General features: G+C 37.6%; 1 long non-coding RNA gene and 1 pseudogene across 2 annotated transcripts; both read left to right on the top strand.

Moving 5' to 3' along the window:
- The first annotated feature begins 1603 nt into the window (after positions 1–1603).
- Positions 1604–4743, top strand: LOC103887074. Its single transcript, XR_002515159.2, has 3 exons — positions 1604–2268; positions 4024–4132; positions 4255–4743. It is a non-coding gene; the product is annotated as an uncharacterized LOC103887074 (long non-coding RNA).
- Positions 4744–4788: 45 nt separating this feature from the next.
- LOC100998656 lies at positions 4789–18186 on the top strand (annotated as a pseudogene). Its single transcript, XR_159730.5, has one exon. The product of XR_159730.5 is annotated as an uncharacterized LOC100998656 (transcript).
- The last annotated feature ends 230 nt before the right edge of the window (positions 18187–18416 follow it).

Below are 18416 nucleotides of genomic sequence, written 5' to 3'. Positions count from 1 at the left end.
ATTGATAATCCACACTCTCTTTCCCTCCCTCTTGGTATTTCCACTCCCTCCCCCATCCCTATATTTCCCCATCAACTGATCTGCGAAGACTGGAAACAAACCAAAAGGGGTTTTGGCTAGAGAGAGTAATTACAGAATTAGAAGGGAAAACTCTTCTCATCTCCTCACTGCAATCATATTTAATGTTCATTATGTCAATTTTAAATGATACAAAATGCCTTCCCCAAAAGGCATCCTGATTTCAAGAAGTCAAAAGTGTACCTGGCATTAAACAGCCTTGAGTCAATCCTGGTGGGATTAACTGGACTGAGTTTCTGTATACTGCACATGCTATGGATCTACTTTGATCACAGTAAGGAAAAAAATGATAATAGATTTTTTTTAAAAGAATTGCTGCACAGGAGTGTTCCGTTTCTTTTATATGTCAGAGTTTGATCTTGATAAAAACCTTTTAAAACATCCTTTTCCCCCCACTATGGTAAAGAGATCATATCTATTTTTGCTTTTCTTTAAGAAAAGAAAATGGGGATTGCTTACACGGGGAAAGAAAATTTTATTCTCCAACACCCCCTCCCATTCTACTAAACCATTTTAGTCGACATATGTTTGTTATCAGAGAGAGGTGCTGTGAACACACAGCCATTTTCTTAGCAGCTTTTTGACTGTATGTTACCATAGTCCCACAAGGCATTGGTCCTTTCCCATTGGGAAGTCATGAATAAGAGACTATGAAGCTTGCACGTCAGATCTTCCTCAATTAATCCACCATTAGCATGTTTGGGATCCACTACTGGATGGTTAACAGCAGCTTTTGTAACTGTACGCCGACCATATCCAATTATGCTCTGCTAAAAATGAACTCTTTGCAGACCAACCCTCTCGGCTGTCAGTGTTTTCCGTTTTCCTATTTTAACGTTTGTGTATAGTGGCAGGCGACAGATGGTGTAGATCAGATCGATTTGATTGCATTAGATGATTTTTTCCCTTCCCCACTCCTTTCTGGAAGCTCGCATCAGCTGAAGGCTATCGCCTGGGACTCCTCGGAAGCATGAGCAAGCCGCCACCACGCGAAGGCACTGGGGCACAGCCAGCGCTAGGCGCCGAGGTCCCTTCCTAGGGCTTGTTAACACTGTAACCCGGCACTCGGAGAGAAGAAGCAGCTCCCACTGCCCAGAGCCTACCTCACCGCACATCAGATGACTCCCTGGCTTCTACACACAGTTGGAGTTCCGCTTGAAACCTGGATTTAGAGGGTAAGCACTTCAATCGAGATGGATTTGTGACAGTTACTTTGCCATACAGCAAGACAAATCTCAGCAAACGTAAAGGATGTAGGATGTATGGGAGAGGGAGACTATGTTTACATCGAAAAATGTGTTTCTTTTTGTCTGAGAACGAGAGTATTATTCAGTAAAGATGAGTATACTCTTTTTCCATTGATTGTAAGAGTCGACTACCACCCTCCTCCCGATTTTTTCTCTCTCCTTGGTGTTTCCCCCTTTCTACTTGAGAGGGAAGGAGAGAGGGAGAGGGAGGGAGTCAAGGGGGAAGAGAGAGAGAGAGGGAGAGGAGGGGGAGAGGGGGGGGGAGAGAGAGAGAGAGAGGCATTTCAGCTTTAGCTTAATTGGCTTATTTCCTCAAACCGATTGCTTTGTCGCGTTTCTTTATGTATTTTTGGTTGCAAATTGCGAAGCGATTAACTGGAATGGGTGTTGGAGTGTGGGGGATAGCATACGAAAGTACTGGGAACCGTCAGTGAGTCGCGGTGGCCTTGAGAGATCAAAAGGTGCTGAAAGCCCCCTGCCCGCAAAACACACCTCTAGTTATTGGGGCGCGAGAGAAATGTAGATTCTAATAAACATGGCTTGCAGGAGTCGATGAACAAAGGTACTTAATGCGGACCTAAGCCTCCGCTGATATTGTTCCGCTAGCAGTATCTAAATATTCAAAAGCGAAGTGTAAGTTGATCAACAAACGCCCTAATGGTATTGGGCTTTTTCCCTTTTCTGTTTTTGTGTGGAGGGTGGAGAAGAGGGGGAGGGTGGATGGGTGGGGGAAATCCGACAGCTTAAGGAGGCTTGAATTGAATATGCACCCAGCGGCAGTGGTCTCGTAGGAAATGGTGTTCTCGTAAGTCAGGCTGCCCCGCTCAAGCACGAGAGAGCTTTGGTTAGAGCTCAGAGCGTCAGTTCTGCTGCGAGTGCTGCCGGCAGTCGGCCCGGGTTGAGCTGTCCACTCGTCCAGGTGCTGAAGCTGGTGGAACATTGGGTAGGTAGGGAAAAGGCTGGCACTGCTACTTGGGTAGAAAGAAAGCATATCAACTGCGTTGTTCTAGTTTCTTAAAGCTTGTGAGTCTGTGGGTCACTGTGTGTATATATTTCATTTTAATTGTGAGGAAGCAAAACTGAAGGAGACTACTTGGAAAGCATTGAAAAGCTGTGTGGGTATTTATGCTGTGATTCTGATGCCCTGTGTATTGGTGTGTGTCTGTGTGTGTGTGTCTGTGTGTGTGTGTGCCTCCCTTGACCATCCTTTTGAATTTAAAACGTTCCATTTAGTAAATCCAAGCCTATCTGTATAATGTGTTTCTTGTTTTCCTTTTAATATTAGTTGAGATTTAAATAGAAGAGTGCAGAAGCAAATGTACACTTTGCTCATAGACTATTGCATTACTTTCCCTAAGGGCTTTTGTTTCTAGGAGTTCAAGCTGAAGAGAACCTGTCAGCTTTCTGAATTTTTTTTTTCTTTTGGTTCTAGCCCCAGAGAAAAGCTCCACTTTATACCTATGTTAGGTAACAGCATAAAACAGTGCTTATTTATTTGTTTTATTGATATCTGTCTTTTTGTAAGTGGTGTACTTAAGAGTTATCTGAAAATAATGTAAAACAGGCTGGTAGTTGGGCTATACTGGTTTTCTTTCTAGTTATTTTAGGTTCAGACATTATATATTAAACATCTATTCATAAAACCTAGAATTCAAGTTGATTTTTCCATCTGTAAGTAACATGTCAAGAAAATGATGAGTTGGTGTGCCTGGATAAATATTATATTTTTTTAAAAAAAAATAAGAACGAGCACAACCTAAGTGCCTTAAATTGCAACCAGGTCAGTTAAAGATGAGTTGTGGTAGTGGGAGAGATTCTGTTATATAATTACTCCTTGATGAAGAGCTATTTGCACTTACATAATTTGGGAAATCATAATGTCTATTGCCATGTTTCCATATTCCCCCCCATTCCCCTTACATGGATGTACTTTCATGTATTTGAGAGTAAAGGGGAAAGCAAATTGAGAACTTTCTAATGAAGCTACACCATGTCTTGGGTAGTGACGTTGCACTTGTCCATTTTATTTAGTGAACAATAAACCCCCATTATCAGAATATCCACTGCAGGATCTTAAGACAAAGCTTTTCCAGTAAGAGCCATATTGATCATCAAAGAATCACAGAGATTCTCTCTCTAAATGCCAAAATTACACTCACTTTGCAAATGAGTTTTTATTGGCTTTCTCTTCTTAAAATAATTTTTATGAACACAGAGCTTCAAAGGTTTTTCTGTAGAGGTGTCCACAACAGCTGTACAGCAATGCATTTATAGTATATATTTTAAAGGTGTGCTATGAAATTAAATATTGTGGTGATATAAAATGATGCTTAAATCATAGAAGCTCTACCAGCTTCTCAACTCAGTTAGTTTTGATACTATGGAAAATGGATTTAATTATTGTAAGCCTTGGAGCTTTTTTTTTTCTTTAAAAATCATTATGTTGTATAGCTCTAAGGCCTTCAAAGGAAAGATGCCTATTTTTGTAAATCTATAAGTATTTGATTTCAAGTAGTAAATTGAATGACTGTTTATTTTCTATGATCTTGGACTTGAGAAAAATGCATTTCCAAAACATACTATTGAAAATTTCACCCATGCATGACCCTATCTTTATTTAAGCCTCACTTCTTCCCAAAGCCGTCTAGGCAAATATATTTGTAATGTTTGTGTGGGTAACTATTCATGTCTCTTACAGGGTTCTCTGGCTGCCATGGCACTCAATCAAACCACCTAGAGTGGACTGGCCGAGACCAGACTGGGTACCAAGCAGAGAAGTGCAGAGGAAGGCACTGGGAGAGCACCAGGTAAACTGAAGGTTACTTGTCACTCCCACTTGTGCCCAAAGATCCTTGCCACATCTTTCCTCCTCACTGGAAAGACAGCACTCTTCTGTGTTAAGTATTTGGTTTTGTGATTTGTCTTTCAGAATTGGAAATAGAGCGGCCATTTGGATTTGGGCAGGAAGCAGCCAAGCACAGCTTTGGATCCTTCTTTAGGGAAATCGAGTTATGGATTTATGGTCCCGGTCAAGCTCAGCCCATCCCCAGCCAGGGGCGGGCTCAGCGAGCAGCAAGAGTTCTGGTGGCGGCAGCGGCGGCAGTAGCAGCGGCAGCGGTAGCAGCGGCAGCGGCAGCTTGGTCCTCTGACTCTCTTCGGTGACGGGTATTCTTGGGTGGATAATACGGATTACGTTGTTATTGCTTAAGAATACGCGTAGTCGAGGAGAGTACCAGCGGCAGGGGGGCAGCGGCCGCCCTCCCCAGCCCACCAGCTGGCCACTAAACGCCCATGGTTGCCAAGGTAGCACTTTCTTGTTCTTTTCATTTCCTCGGGTGTTTTCGCACTGGTTCCACCGGAAAGGCTGTGCGCTGCGCCTCTGGTGACCAGGACTGGAAAATGGGTTCGCGCAGGGGGCGGGGGGCGAGGTGAAGGGGATGGGCGGGGAGAGGAAGGGGGTCCGTTCCCCCGAGCCTGTGGGGCGGTTCTGCGTCCCCTGCCCGCTCCTCTCCTCTCCACGGTGGGGTGCGGCTCGGGGGAGAGACGCGTTCTGGGCAATTTTCTAAAGTTGGGAACGACTGAAAGGCCTTGAGCAGTTTGGGAGCGTCGCGAGTGAGGTGCTGAAGCTGGGCAGAGGGTCACTGGGGGCTGCCTCCGCAGAAAGGGCGTGTCCGTGGGCGAAGGTGCCCCCGCAAGCCTGCGGAAGCGCGTGACTTCGCGAATCCCGGGCCCGGGGCGGTGCCGGAGCCCCACCCCCGGCCGGCCGCGCCGCTCCGCAACCAGACTAGGCGGTCGAGCTGGGAAGGGGGCGGGGGTCCGGGGGCTGGGTCCCCGCGGAACTTCCAGATCGGAAGTGTGGCGGGTCTCTCAGGAACGCGTATTTTCTTTTCGGATTCTCCGAGAAGGGGTGGAGAAACAGGATGGGAACCGGATTGGTTGCAGTGTGGCACAGACCTGGAACCTTCCTGAAAGAGGTTGGGGCAGGCAGTGACTGTTCAGACGTCCAATCTCTTTGGGACACCTCTTCAGCGCTGTCTTCCCTGCCTCTGCCTTTAGGACGAGTCTCAAACACCAACAAACTCAAGGCACGTCCCCTCTCTCAGGTCAGCTGCGAAGGGACGGGAGCAAGAGAGAGCCTCTCCCTCCTTCTACTTCGAGTTTTTGTTTGTTTGTTTCAAAATATTAATGGACGATAAAACAACACGGATTTGTCACCTCCTAGCGAAGAGGAAGCTACCGCCACCAACCCCCTCAAGCATGCCCGGGCACTTCTGGGGACAATCGGACGTGGCAGGAGTTGGCATGCCCAAGATGGAGCTGGGAAGGATGACCCAGAGTGGAAGGCGTGGGCCGGTGCTCCAGGTCACAGCTTTCGCCGGCGTCGAACCACACAACTTTGCCAGCTTTGCACTTTGCCTTTCCCTATTGTGAGGCATCTGGGACCGTCCTATCAAGGCGCTTCAAAAGTGTAAGGACAGAGTGCTGGGGACAAGAACGTACCAGGGGCCCAGAAGAATTCACTAGCGCGGCCAAACACTAAGACCAGGTTTCCTCCCTGCGTAGTGGTCGTTGGTTGTGCACGGGCTGCGCACGAAGACTGAATTTCTGAGAAATGGAAACTGCAGGAGAAAAATCAAATAAACTTAGAGGCCTGCGAAGCTCTCCCTCTCGTCGCTCTGGGATCCCTCTAAGCTGACCTGCAACTCATACACCTTCTCCCCCTGGAGGATGGGCCTTTCCCAGGCACGAAGTGCGTGTGCCCCACTGGGCTTTTGCCCACAAGAGTGGTCTGAATCCTGGAGAGGCTGACACCGAGGTGTCTTGAAGGAGGCAGGCACACTCTCATGCTTCCCCACCTAGGGTTTCGCCTTTCTTCTAATATGTAGGATTCCCAGTGAAGGGTACTCCACACACACCCTCTCCCTACCCCTAATCCCACCCCATTGTGTCTGATCCCACAATTACTCCCAGGGTATCTATACTCACAGTTTTTGCGCTCAAAAAACATTGCTGTCTGCAGGGAACGGGTGGAGCCCTTCTCAGAAGCTCCCGGGGGCGAGTCCATTTTAAGAATGAGTTGAAGTAGGAAAGAAAACACAGATGCTGTCTTTGCATTCGACATTCTATCACCAGCAAGAGAATATGTAACTCCTGTTCTTTCCTTCATTATTCCATGAATTACCTTCTTTCTCTAGGGATCCACCAGTTGGTGATTTAGGGCTTTTAAATATTGTGCTTGTTATGTATTTAACAAAATGCAATATGTCTACTGGTGGCATTGTTTCATTGGGAAATTAGAAAAGTAGAAGCTACATACTTTAGCTCCTAGGTGGTCTCTAGAAAGTTGGCCTCATGCTGGTTGGCTAAATAATAAGTGTTTAGGATTTGAAAGAAAGAAAGAGAGTTGAAGGCCTGGTGACAGAGTTTGTGAGAAACCAAAGATGTAACACTCTGGCATTTGTTGAGGGGATGTGGAAGAACTTTTGAAAAATAAGCTATTCTATTCAGTTTCGTGCAGATTTATTGCAGTTGCTTCATCGAAGAAGAGTAATGTTTAGAGTGGAATAATTGCAGATGCTAGTGATGAAATCTAAAGGAAACCTCTACTCATAGTTAACAAAGTATTTTGTTGTTGTTGTTTAAATACTTATCTCATTGCTTTCTTTCCTTTGCAGAATCATTTTCCTATAAAAGCTTCCATTAGGTGTCAGTCTGACTGAACTGGTTCTTATTTAAGTTTGGGGTGAAAATGTTCCATCATCAGACCTTTTAAGATAAGAAAGTGGGAAAAATTAAAACTTTATTAAGTTGAAATTACTGGAGGTAATTTTTATTGTTACAAGGCAGCTTTTTTCTTTCCAGAAAAATAATGTAAAAGTCTATCACCACGAGTCAATTACTGATTTTGCCCTGTCACTGTCCATAGCCAAGATTAAGGAAGTACAAAATGCTTGTTTGTGCTTTTCATGCTAGATGCAAGTAGTATTAAGTAGTCATAATTTTTGGATGGCCTTTCAATTGATGTCCTAATACTAGAAGGGTAAGCAGCCTTTTCTAATATTTGTTTTGCTTTACAAAGGTGATAGAAATTTTTCCTGAAAAAAGGAACATAGATTCAGCTTAAGCTGTTCATTTGACAATACTGAGGGCACAGTAAAGGAGAAGGGAGACAAATTGTGAAAATTACTTTTGTCCACTAGTTTTACTTTAATAAAGCCTGCCTAAATACTCAGAATTTATGAACACAATTTGTGATGTATAGGTGGGAGATTTTAGGTTGCCCATTTAAATTTATATAATGTCTATAAATGATCAATTTTATACTATAATATTCATTAATAAGTGTAAGAAGAAGCATCAGCTTGATTGGTCGTTTGCTACCGGGTCCCAAGTAAGCAGATTGATAGAAACTGCGTTTTTCAGAAAATTTGCTTATTTTATTCTTTGTATTTGTGAATCCTGTTCTGATGTTGTTGCTTGAATAGAATTGTGGGGAGTGGTGATGGTATTCATGGTTAAAGATCCATAGAGCATCATGACAACCCCGTGAACTTTCCCCGAGGCCATTGTGAGCCCTAGAATGATGTGGCTGTTGGTGTCAGAGCAATGGCAATCTAGAACCAGAACAGAGGTCCCAGTGAAAGTCCAAGCAAAGGCAAGAAACGATGAAGTAGCATTTTGATGGAAGGAATATTCCATAAACCCTATTATCAATTTTTGCCTTATATTCCACATTAGTCATGAGAAATACTCAAATATAAAAATATACAACAAAGGTAGAGATGATGGGTATATTGGGAAACATTTTTGTGTTTTATGTAGGGCAGAGGAGAAGTACTAAGGACATAGAAGGAAAGACAGTATAAGGCCATCACAGTTGTTCACCATCTTGTCAATATATACAGGTGCAGCTACCATTGTATTACAGAAATGACAGAATGATGTTCTTACAGTGTTGGAAAGTAGTGTATTCTGCATAGGAGACTTACTATTTAAAAGTAAATTTCTTTTGGATGTATTTTCAGTAAGAAGAAAAAATGTAATAATGACATCAGAATATTTAAGGACTTTTAAATCATTTAGCTATTGAATTTAGTTATAGATAGCTGTACAACTATAAACACAAATGCTAAATAGATTTTAAGCAAATAGCTTTGTAGTACAATTTGTTTTTTAAATGTTTTCAGATTTTTATCTTAGTGCTTATACTTTAAATCATGACTTACAAGTCTTATGTTTAGTCTAGAAAACATTTTGCGTGAGTGTATAAAATAAACATTTTAGTTGAGGAAACAATGCAGTTCATCCAAAAAAAACATAAGCCAGAAAAGATATATTATAAAATTTAAAATTTCTTGAAATGTGTTTATTACCCAGTAATTAGTCGAGTTTGTGGAGTGCAGCCTAACAATAAAATCAGTATATCTGTATATTTTTATCATTGACCAGCTCAAAAATGTATTGCCAGCTATATCTTGTGAGTTCTGAGTTCTGTTATCCTGGCTAATAATAATGTGAGCTAAGCAAGGCAGTCTGATCTTCACCACAATTAAAATATTATAATGCATATGCAAAGGTAAAGACAACACTTCATTTGCTTTGTTTGTGGAAAAGGCCTTTGAGACTCCTAGTATTTGAAAATATATACATATATAGTAGATCAAGCTAGAACCAAATGTTAAAAACCTGAGTCCTAAAGCATGCAGTTCAAAGATATTAAATAAGGGTTATTGCCTTTATTAATTTTAAACCAATACTGAATCTCGTTCAGTTAAATTACAAACTAAAGAAGACATATTGCTGGAATCTGTTAATATTATGTTTTCAGTTCAAATGCAATTTATATCATAATATGCTTTTTAAAAAGTTGACAAACTATATTACAATAGTGACATAATTGCATAATTTGAAAGTAGTGTCTATTTGTAAACTTGAATGAAATGTGTGCTTTTTGGAAACACTTTTTCTGAAAAGATTATTTTTATAAAAATGATACATTTTAATTGGAAAATTGGTATTTCTTGCAATTTTGTTTTTAAAATTTGTATTCAATACATGAGTGAGTATTAATTGTTTGAAGCCTATTTTTGTCTCTCTAAGCTAGTGTAGTCAATTTCAAGAACTGGTTCAAACAAGTCTCAAGATAAACTAAAAATTACTCATTTAAAATAGTTTTTTATATATCTGCCAAACAGTCCACTAGCTTTTGTACTCCAAGAAGAATGAATGAATGAATGAATGAATGAATGAATGAATGTCATGCCTGCTATTCTGTCAGAAGCAGATATGAGAAAAAGATCTTTTCCTTTGTAATAGAAATATATCATGATAAGACTTCCAAATATCCTGGATTGTTTTACAGATAACTACACAGGAATTAAAGTTGTAGAATGATTACTTTATGGATCCAGTTTCATGTAGTTTTTTTTCCATAACTGTTATTTATATAGGATTTGGTGTTTACTGAAACAAAGCAAATTGGAGAATTGAGGCCGTTACACCGAGAAATCTCAAATTTCATTTTGTCCCTCAATGACATGATACTTAAGGAGAGAGAATCTCTCCTGTGGTAGAAAGAACTTTGGAATAAGACTAGAAAATCTGATTTCGAGTACAGATTCTGTTGTGAACTATGACAATGGACCTGTCACACAGCTTGCCTTGTCTTCAGTTGTCTCATCCATAAGAAGGGCTAGATTTAGATTTGCTTAAAGCATTTTTACCTCTTTAGAGTTCCATTTCAAAGAAAGTCTTTTTTTTTTTTTTTTTTTTTTTGTGGTCTGAATCTATTCTTCATTTCATGTAAAGATGGCGTGCCAATTGATATCACAACTAAGAAGCTTTTAAAAAGTATTCACCAACATTTCATCTTGGTATTAAATAATAAAATGGTCTTTAAGATTTTTACTTAAATTCTTAAAGCATGAAACACATGGAAATATTTGTTGCTTTTTCATACTTCATTTTTTATTTGAAGTTTTAGTAGGGAAAAAAAGCCCCCAAAGAATGCTTTACAGATTCATTCTAATGTGTTAGCATGGGAGTACATGCATATGTATATCTGTATAATAAATTTGAAGCTACTCAAACCGTAGATCTATCTTCATAAGCATTTTAGCCTAATGAGGCCAAATCACAAACAACTCTATTCAAAGTTGATTTATATGATTGTAGTGGATAAAGAATGAACATGAAGAGTTGGCCTCTAAAAATGTTTACTCCTTGTGTAAATGTTTATACTATTAAATTCAATTACAATATTTGGAAGAGCGTGAAAATTACTGTGTTTGTTTCCATTCTGTTAAAAGGACCAATAATTGTCTAGGATATTTAATTCTTCTAAAATGGTTAATCTTTTAAAATACCTAGTCCAGTGTTTGGCACATAGTAGGTGCTCAAAATATTTATGAATTTTGTGAAAGCAATGATATCCTTTTGGGGCATATGTTAATATAAATTTTACATTTTTTCATAATTATTTAAAGTCACTATTATATAAAATGATTGTTGTACTGCATATATTTAAGTTTAATTTAATGTTAGACATAAATTTTAATTCTCAGATTTGTGTACTAATAGTGCAGTTCTTCTTTGCCAGGAAGGAAAATACATTGTCTCTAGTTATTTGATATAACTTTTAAATAATGGAAAAATCCATGAGAACATTGCTTTCAAGCTGGTATTCTTTTTGAAACTCCAAGTAGCTGTTTAATCTACTACTGAAATAGAAAATTTTAGTCCATGTGAATGTTACCTAATGTATTTTATTTAATATTAAATGTATACATATTTGTAAGAATTTATAAAGTTTTAAGAAGTAATCAATAGAAACGTACTTTATGCAATATAATAATTACTGTGATAGGTATGTTTTCAAAGCTAAAGATCTGTATAACTTTTTTCTTAATTTTAAAAAATTATTTACTAGGAAAACAGACTAAGTTACAATTTTATTTGAAAGGTGTGACTCTCTGGGATGGTCAATGTATAGTAAATATAAGTTGACTTTTTAATCACAAAATAATACACTCATTGTCTAAAAATTAAAATAATATGCTTTATCAGCTATTGCTTTAATCAGATAGTTTACATGCTATCCATTCTCAGTTTAATTATGGGTATAAAATATTATGTCCATTGAAAACTTTGACTGATTTGTGTGCTACATGGAATCAAACACAAAAAGAATAGAGATTTAAAGAGAAAAAATTAATTAAAAAATACAAACTGAGAATAAGTTCAATAAAAGTTCTACAAAGTTTTCAAAAGTAATTGCCTTCAAATATGTATCTGGGGGTAGGAGTATGCGGTTTGGAAGTCATTTATTCACACTTTTATTAAAATATCTCATGTTCCTTTTTGTTGTTGGATGTGGTTGTCCATAAAACAGCTTTGAGATTGTTTTAATATTATATATTAGAACAGAGTCAAAATAAGGAGATTCTTTACCACAAACAAGCAGGTTTCTGTTAGTTGTGAATGCTATGTTTATTAAAAATAGTGAGTGATGTTAAACTTTTGAGGCGGTTTCACATTTACATTTGGTGATTTGTGTAGTTAACAATTGGATTTGACAAGAGAAAAGGGACAATTATAGCAAGTAACAGTATTAATGATGTGGACTGGAGTGAAGAATGTACAGATTTTGGTGATGTATTAAGTAATAATAATGAAATTCCTGGTGTCTGGGACCAGTACACCTTGAAAAAATATCAATTTTAGAAAACGTTAGAAGAGGTCTTGTTTGTTATATGGTACCCTTTGCCCTGTTGTGATGCGTAGTGTTCAATATTGATTTTATATAGTTTATCTGTGTAGAAGGATTCTTTCATCGTAGAAGGATTCTTTCATAGTATGAGTGACAAGTGTATCCAAAAGTTCTTGCTTTCAAAGTCATGCTCTGATATAGAACTTTGAATCAATTAAAATAGAAATAATCTCTGAATAAAATAAGCCTAGCTTATCTGTAGAAAATTGAGAAAGGCAAGAAATCTGGATGTTTCTCAAGTAAAAGAAAGAATATCAGTCTGAAAAGACAAAGACTTCTGAAAATTGAGCCTAGGGGGACATGGCTTAAAAGAGACAGCCTTTTTAACAGTTTTTCTATTAGAAAATACATGTATGATACTTGAATTTGTGCTCTAGAAGTAAAATAACCTGGGAGGATTTGTTAAGACAGTATTTCCTGATATAAAATATTGATACCAAGAGTTTAGTCTTTCCCATTCACTTAATTGATTTAGATTTTAGAGAGGAAATCTATTTGTTAGTTAACCATAATAAAGACAGAGAAGATTGATATGTTTGTCTTTGTCTAACTTGGCCCTTATTTCCAAATACATAACATTTCCCCCTGATCATTTGTTTGCTTTTAATATGATTATTTTCCATTCCTATATCCACATGGAATACAAAATTTCAATAGTCTTTGATAAGCTCAGAGTAAATTCATATGATATTTAGTTGTCATTATAAATTTCTATCTCAGATCTAGTTCTTTGGTATGTAATACAATTCCCATGTTTCCCACATGAAGTCCTCACAACACAGAGAATCCAAATAACTTCTCCATGGACACTCAGATAATATTAGTAACCCATTTTCTAAGTCCTTGTTTGGTGTTTTCTTTCTAATACACCACACTAAAACTTCACTAAATGTTGAAGTTTTTCTCACAACGTTGCTCTTCCTATTGTCTGAGAATAATTCTTATATTTTTCATACTATTCAGTGATATTTTACCCAATTAATCTAAACTTTTCAAAAATTCTTATATTGTATAAGTAGATGTGAATGTATCAACATATTCCAAAGGTCTCTAGTGTGCTTATACTAATGATTTTTTAAATCTTGGAAAATTGTATAGGCTATCTTAATGTAGAAACAGAAAATGAATCATAATTAAAGGAATAACTTGATCTTTTACCCTAGTTGGAAATATTGCGGTAAAACAAGGGAAATGTTAATCACAAGTATATCAACTCAGTTTAATAAGCTTCCAAATGCAAATGTCAACTAAAAGATTGGATACAAAAATATTTGTCATGCAGTGTATTCAATGAAAAATTTAAAGTAACATTGTTAAATAACAGTGACCCCACGATGTTCTCATATCAAATAACAGAAATAAAATCACATTTTAATATACAATTTAAAATTATATTTACTTTTACTTCACTTTTTAAATGTTCAAAGCTATCTTGTTGAATAAAGAAGAACAGATCGGCTATTGGATTAGGGCAGAATCAAAGTAAAATTCTCAGTTTTGCAAAACCCTGTTCACTTCTGTTGTGCTATTTATGAAAATTGCATGGTGGTCTGCCACTGCCACATCTGGGTGACTTGTAATGCTAATCATTTAGGGGTGTGAGAAGGTGATTTTTCACTGTGGGTTCAACCAACTTATCAATCATGAAGCATGCTCCTTATACATATGTTGCTTAATGACAAGGATACATTCTGAGAAACACATCCTTAGGCAATTTTGTCATTGTAGGAACAACATAGAATGTACTTACAGAAACTTACATGGTATAGCCTACTATACACCTAGGCTGTATGGCAGCCTACTGCTTCTAGACTAGAAACCTGTACAGCCACATGTTACTATACTGAATAATGTAGCCCATTGTAACACAATGGTAAGTATTTGTGTATCTAAACACAACTAAATATAGAAAAGGCATAGTAGGAATACAGTATTACAAGTTTATGGGACCACCATTGTATATCCAACCTGTCGCTGATAGATACATCATTATGTGCCATATGACTACCAAATCATTCCTCTATCATAGCAGTGAGGGTTCACTAGAAAAAGTGGTGTAACTATCTTTGTTTCAAATTCATCAAGATAGAAAGTGGATATTTCATAAAGATAGAAAGTGGATATCCGTTTGACCATTTAATCCCGTTTAATAGGTTTTCCTATTTTATTAATTATAAACAGTAACTGTAAATGACTATGTTCATTCTTTTTCTCAAGCTTTTTAAAAAGGTTGTAGATATAATCCCGAGATATGTAGGTAGATAGACAGACAGACAGATTGGCTCTTTAAAATCTATTTTGGTGCTCAAATGAAAATAATCCAGTGGAAAAATTGGCACTGAGAAGTCGCACCTAAAATAATCAATATTTTGTCCAAAGAAAAATGTTTTATGGATTCACATAATTTGGCCAAGAACAAAATGTTTTAAATTGTGTAAAGGATAGATTTTAATCCTCATACCAGCTAATTAAGCTTCTTCTGTACAACATACAGTTTTAAGTTAACAGTAATTAATATAGCCAGCTTGGAACCTCAGGAAGCTAAAGCCAGCAAGTGCTTTTTGGTTCACTCGAGAGGATGCGGTTTGATTGCTGGCGCCAGTAAACAGGTTGGGAATTGTCAACATTGTAATTAGCAGCAAGTTTCTGGATTCTCTGCCTGCCAGACTAGTGGGTTGATGCTTGGAGCAGTTGCCCCAGTGGGGAGAGTGAAAAACAAAGGAAGGGAATTTGAGCAACCTTGGTAGGCTCTGCCAGCATATGCCACTGGACCAATGTTTTTCTTGGCAAAGGTCTATTTTAAGACATCTAGCCGTGGTTTCCATAAAATATGAAACTCACCATAGCAACCAAAATGGCAAGCGTCTCTTGGAACCTTTCCTTGATTGGGTATCAGGTCAAACTGTGTTCAGAGTGATATTGCCTTATGTGCAGTATGCTGTGTACCGTGTACAATGTGGTTATTAACAGTATGATTAAAAGGGTTAAAATCTGTTTTGGCAGCAATCCTTCAAAAGTCTGCCTCTGCCAAAAAGCCTTCAAAGAATAAGGTTATGCAAACCTTATTAACCCTTCGTGTAGTGCAAATAGAAAGGAAATGTCAACCTGAATACCACCCAGCATCCAATCTTCACTACTTACTTAAATGATGGTTTCAATCTAGTTTTCTTAATTCCAAACCATGTGATTGTTATGAACAAAGGTTGTCATAGATTTTAAATCCAAACCTTATTGCAGTGACTATAAGATGAGGACTACATTAGTACAGTTTATAGGTAATTTATAACCCAACTGAACAAAAATTAGACTATCTTTTGAAACCTACTTAATAAAAGTTCATGTTATATATGTATAGACACACACATATGTAAAATTTCACTCTCTTAGAATATTTTATCTTATCTAAAATAAACAACATGTATACTCTGAGTAGTCACAGGATAAATACTAACCCACCTACCTTGTGGCAAAAGCACGATAACAAATCCTTTGGCCTTTTCTTTCTTTCTTTTTTTTTTTTTTTTAAAAAAAAAAAAAAAAAAAAAAAAAAAAGCAGCTCTGTAGTACATTATTTTTTCTTTCCAGTCAAAAAAAGGTCAAGGTTGCTGGGCATTGCTAAAATACACATATTAATTTCTCCCAAATAAGTGGTTGGAGTCATATCACAGATATTCTTACTGTCACTCTCTATCTTTGCCAAAATGTGAGGAGGAGTTTCAAAAAGACAAACAGTATACAGAGAGACAAACCAAATAGCTTTCTTTACTCTTTAAGAAGTCCTCAAATGGATCAACGTGCTATATTAAGCAATTGCCACATGGTAATTTCTGCAGGTGGATTATCAGAAGTGCACAAAAATGGCTGTGTAGATCTGGCACCCAGGTGTCTGGTGTAGCATTTAGCGGACTCTTTTGTGGGGAGAAGGATTACTCATTTGTTGGAGAGAGTTCAGTTCTCTAATCCTCCTCCACAACAGAATCCATGTTGGAGTGAACAAGCAACACGATTCTTATCCACTCTCTCTAGACTCTGAGGAATGCTCCACAATTATTTATTATTTTCACTGGAATTAGATGCCTACAGGTGGTCCCATAATGTGCCTCCAGGCATACAACCTGCTGTAAATTTTTAAGTTACATTAACTCAGCAGTATGTTGTCTTATAACGACAGTTCATTCAGTTTATGGGGAAAGGGAAGGAAGCAGAAAGGCAGTCTTTCGTGTTAAGCATCATTACAGCTCTTTCCCCGTTCTTTCTTTGAAGTTAGTAAAGGATATTTGGCAGAAGCAACACTCCTGGTGTTTTGGTGTGGGCTGTGTCTCCTGATAGATTCAGAAAGGAGGTCACAGGCTCCAGGCCTCTGTATCATATCCTAGGGACAGATTTGTTTATGGGGTGTCAGTATTTAAAACAGAGGCAGGGCAGTAGGACTTTTTCTTTTCTCATTATTTTTTTTCTCTTACTATTTCCCCGTTTTTTGTCTCCCTTTCTCCCTTCGTCTCTCTCTTCTTTCTCTTTCTCTTTCTTTCTTTCTTTCTTTCTTTCTTTCTTTCTTTCTTTCTTTCTTTCATCTATCTTTCTTTTGTCTCTAAGTGACTTCTATTACTCAAGTGTTTTGTCATTAGTGGTCTTTCATATTATATTGAAAAAAAATTAGTTTTATCAAGACATTTGGGCTTATGATGCTATTGCAATTTCACCCCGTCACATATCCTATATTCTGCAATTGTTTTTTCCTGGGTGTTTGGGTTACCGATCAGTGAGAGAAGGAGGGAACTTCTTCGTAACTTTTTGGTCACTGAGTTTTATGCCCATCCTTTCTTTGTAATGGTGCAGTCGTCACTGAATGGATGCAGTTAATTCCCTTGTATATTTTGGGGTACAATTCTCAGAGCTGATGAAAAACAATGATAATATCTAAATTAATATACTTCAGGAGTAGAAATTAGTAAAAACATTTTTAGGGGAAATACACAAGTCGATTTAAGCCTCGGAAGTCCTAGTACTGGGTTATAAAGCTCCTTCCTGCGGCCATAACAGAGTAAAATTTGTCTCCCACCATCCTATTCTCACTAAACCTATAGCTTATATTACAAGTAACAATGATGATGTGCATATTTTAAACATATATTTTATGTGAACAAAGTCATATTTAAATTATTAAAAAGTACACAATAAAACTTGCTTTAGTATTAAAACCTTTTTACTAAAATTCCTGTATCATAGACGTGGGTAAACTTAGTAGCCTAAGGCCAATTGGACACTTGCCGAGTTATCTACCTTAATATACAAACACCTATACTAGGCCCATCTTTTATTTTACAGCAAGGGATGAACTTGCTGAGAAAAAGCAACTTGTATATTCAAAAGAACTAGGATGTCTTTCAGAATAAATCATTAAATATCCATTAGGCATGTACTATTCATGAGGTTTGTGTCCAGGTCTGTCAACATTTCTTAAGTACCTACTATGCAACTGGTATTCTTCTAACTGTTGAGGCTACTGAGGAATAATGAACAGACCTTTCCCTTGAAGCATCCATGATGTACGGGACCTCTTACAATTCAGGCTGTTGGAGATTTGGTGGGGAAGTCAAAGGAATGTAAAGCAGCAGCATCCTTTCAAGGAGCGGACTAGGATGTGGTTAATATTAAATATTAAACTGTATGAAAGTGGTTATTTCTACAAGCCCTTGCTGTTGTCTCTTCACCAGAAAATACTTACATGTCACAGATGTAGTAGTAAGTTCTTTCTAGAAGTGGATTTACCTTCTCTTTTTTCCTTTAAAGTATGGAAAGTCTTTCAGAACTGAGTAGACTAAGGAAGCACCAGTTAGGAAAAGGAAAACATACATACTTTTTCACATCAAAGCAATAGTTACTGTATAACCAATTATAAGTTATATAACACCATTTATAATGACACATAATTATATTATCCCAGGACAAGTTATTTGTGTATCCATAGTTATCAGACAATATGTTTTAGTGATTATAAAATGATAGTGCTTATATATAATTCCCAAATTCATTAATATTTGATTCCAGAGTCAATAAATGTCTTTTGAGACTGTGATGACAGGCTTTATAAAAGAAAATGCTGAACACACCATGCTGTACTTCAGAAAGTGGTTCTCAAAATGGGGCCTTCTTAGCAGTAGCCTGAGTGTCACCTGGGAACTTGTTAAAAATGCCTGTTCTCAGAACACATAACAGGCCCATTGTATAAAAACTCTGAACCCTAATCTGAGTTTTAACAAGCCCAATTCTGATGCTTGCTAGAATTTGAGAACCACTGCTTTCTGTTGATTTTTTTAAAATCA

The sequence above is a fragment of the Papio anubis genome, chromosome 1 (assembly GCF_008728515.1).
Source record: "Papio anubis isolate 15944 chromosome 1, Panubis1.0, whole genome shotgun sequence".
NCBI classification, from domain to species: domain Eukaryota; kingdom Metazoa; phylum Chordata; class Mammalia; order Primates; family Cercopithecidae; genus Papio; species Papio anubis.
The sequence above is the reverse complement of the archived record's forward strand: the minus strand, read 5'-3'. Positions and strand labels throughout refer to the sequence as shown.